A 2515-nucleotide genomic window follows, 5' to 3' on the forward strand; every position below is an offset into this window, starting at 1 on the left:
CAAAGGTCAGCATTGGTCAGTGGTCACAGCTCACAGTGCCTGCCTAGGGCCAGACTTCATGGGGGTCTGGGGTCAACAGTCACAGGTCAGCTGTCAAGGGGTTAGGATTAGGTTGTCAGTTTAGGATTAGGGCTTAGGGTTAGGGTGTCATGTCAGGGTTGGGGTGGAGGCGCAGGCCCATGTGCGGTCTGAGGAGGTGAGGTGGGTGTGGGCTGGGTCCGTGTTAAATATCGAGGTATTGGGTGGTTGCTCAGTTAAGCGTTTCCCTTTTGTTTTGCAGGCGCTGCGCGGGCCATCGTTGGAACGGGACGAGCGTCTGAGGTGACTTGCGGCTTAGGGCGGAGGAGCGTGGGGCCGGTGCCTTCTCACGAGGGCTGTGCTAATTCTGTGCGTCTTGCTTTCTCAGGTACCCTGAAAGAAGATGGCCGCAGGGGGTGACCCTGGAAAGAGCAGGTAAGCATAACACTGTGGTGTGTGTGTGTGATGAAGTGGGCTTTTGGCAAAGTAGCTGGTGTTGGCTGACGGGTTACTTGCTGCCTCTTCTGCTTGTGTTGGTGGTAGTTGTTTTTTTCACTGTGGTGTGTGTGTGATGATGTGGGCTGTTGGGAAAGTAGCTGGTTTTGGCTGATGGGTTATTTGCTGCCTCTTCTGCTTGTGTTGGTGGTGGTTGTTTTTTTCACTGTCTTCACTGCAGGTGATGAAGAGGAACCTGGTGACTGCCGGACGGTCCCAATTCGCCCATGTGATTTGTGCGGAGGCTGGATTCGTACCCTCGGCCCTCTGAAAGTTAAGGTGAGGGACGCGGGCTGGCGAGCGGCTGGGAGGGAGGGAGGGACAGAGCTGGGAAGTGCCGGGGGGGGTTTCAAAGTTCGAGGAGGAAGGCAGGAACTGTTCTGTTTGGTAAGGTTTAATGGAGCGGGTCGCTTTTCAGCCCGAGAGCAGCGCGTGCCGGGCAGGGCAGTTCCGGCCTGTGTCTGTGGCGGTGTGTAGTCTGTCTTCTGTGCCTTCGACCTTGTTCGGGTCTCGACGCCGTCGTCGGTCTTTGCGCTCGGGGAGCGTGGCGTGCGCTTTGGGAGCAGTCCCTAGGGTCTCGAATGGCCTTACTCATCTGCACCGTGCCAGTCGGGTGCCGCTTTTCTTGCGCTCGGAGGTCTAAAGCGTGGATCGGCGTCGGAAGGTGCCTGCCGGTTCTCTTTGGCGGCGCTCTTGTGGGCTGCTTTGTCAGCGCTGCTCTCTAGCCGTGCGTTGTCTCGGAATGGGAGGTCTTCCCCGCCCCTTGACGTTCCTAGGTCATGATGACAGGCTTCTTGCGCGTGCACGATCTCGGTTTTGATGGTACCATCTTGTAACGGGCCGTTCCTTTTGCCTCTTCTTCTTCGGGGCCGTCGTCGAGGCTCCTGGCTTTGTGGTCTTGGCCGCCGTAGGTCATCTTGCCGGCTGGCAGGTCCTGTCTGGGAGTCATTCTTCTGGCAGAGAGTTTTCTCTCTCTTTGACTCGCCTCGTTGCTATGTTTTGCGTGGCGTGCGTGGTGGGTTTGGCTTGGAGCTGCTCTGCCCGGGGATCTGGAGTCAGGGTTAGGTGCAACAGCAATAGGAGCGTATGGGAGAGGTGGTCAAATGTCACGGGGTCAAGGTCTAAGGTCAGCATGGTCAGTGGTCAAAGCTCACAGTGCCTGCCTAGGGCCAGACTTCATGGGGGTCTGGGGTCAACAGTCACAGGTCAGCTGTCAAGGGGTTAGGATTAGGTTGTCAGTTTAGGATTAGAGCTTAGGGTTAGGGTGTCACATCAGGGTTGGGGTGGAGGCGCAGGCCCATGTGCGGTCTGAGGAGGTGAGGTGGGTGTGGGCTGGGTCCGTGTTGAATATCGAGGTATTGGGTGGTTGCTCAGTTAAGCGTTTCCCTTTTGTCTTACAGGCGCTGCGCGGGCCATCGTTGGAACGGGACGAGCGTTTGAGGCGAGCTGCGCCTTAGGGCGGAGGAGCGTGGGGCCGGTGCCTTCTCGCGAGGGTTGTGCTAATTCTGCGCGTCTTGCTTTCTCAGGTACCTTGAGAGAAGATGGCCGCAGGGTGTGACCCTGGAAGAGCAGGTAAGCATAACACTGTGGTGTGTGTGTGTGATGAAGTGGGCTTTTGGCAAAGTAGCTGGTGTTGGCTGACGGGTTACTTGCTGCCTCTTCTGCTGGTGTTGGTGGCGGTTGTTTTTTTCACCGTCTTCACTGCAGATGATGAAGAGGAACCTGGCGACTGCCGGACGGTCCCAGTTCGCCCATGTGATTTGTGCGGGGGCTGGATTCGTACCCTCGGCCCTCTGAAAGTTAAGGTGAGGGACGCGGGCTGGCGAGCGGCCGGGAGGGAGGGAGGGAGGGACAGAGCTGGGAAGCGCCGGAAGGGGTTTCAAAGTTAGAGTAGGAGGGCAGGAACTGTCCTGTTCGGTAAGGTTTAATGGAGCGGGTCGCTTTTCAGCCCGAGACCAGTGCGTGCTGGGCAGGGCAGTTCCAGCCTGTGTCTGTGGCGGTG

At 57.7% G+C, this 2515-nt stretch overlaps 1 long non-coding RNA gene across 1 annotated transcript; it reads left to right on the forward strand.

The window, feature by feature from the left end:
- Nucleotides 1–281: 281 nt before the first annotated feature.
- On the forward strand, nucleotides 282–2235 carry LOC126050578 (uncharacterized). The gene is made up of 3 exons (XR_007509595.1): nucleotides 282–321; nucleotides 2040–2085; nucleotides 2221–2235. It is a non-coding gene; the product is annotated as an uncharacterized LOC126050578 (long non-coding RNA).
- The last annotated feature ends 280 nt before the right edge of the window (nucleotides 2236–2515 follow it).

The sequence above is a fragment of the Accipiter gentilis genome, chromosome 25, assembly GCF_929443795.1.
Source record: "Accipiter gentilis chromosome 25, bAccGen1.1, whole genome shotgun sequence".
In the NCBI taxonomy this organism is placed as follows: domain Eukaryota; kingdom Metazoa; phylum Chordata; class Aves; order Accipitriformes; family Accipitridae; genus Astur; species Astur gentilis.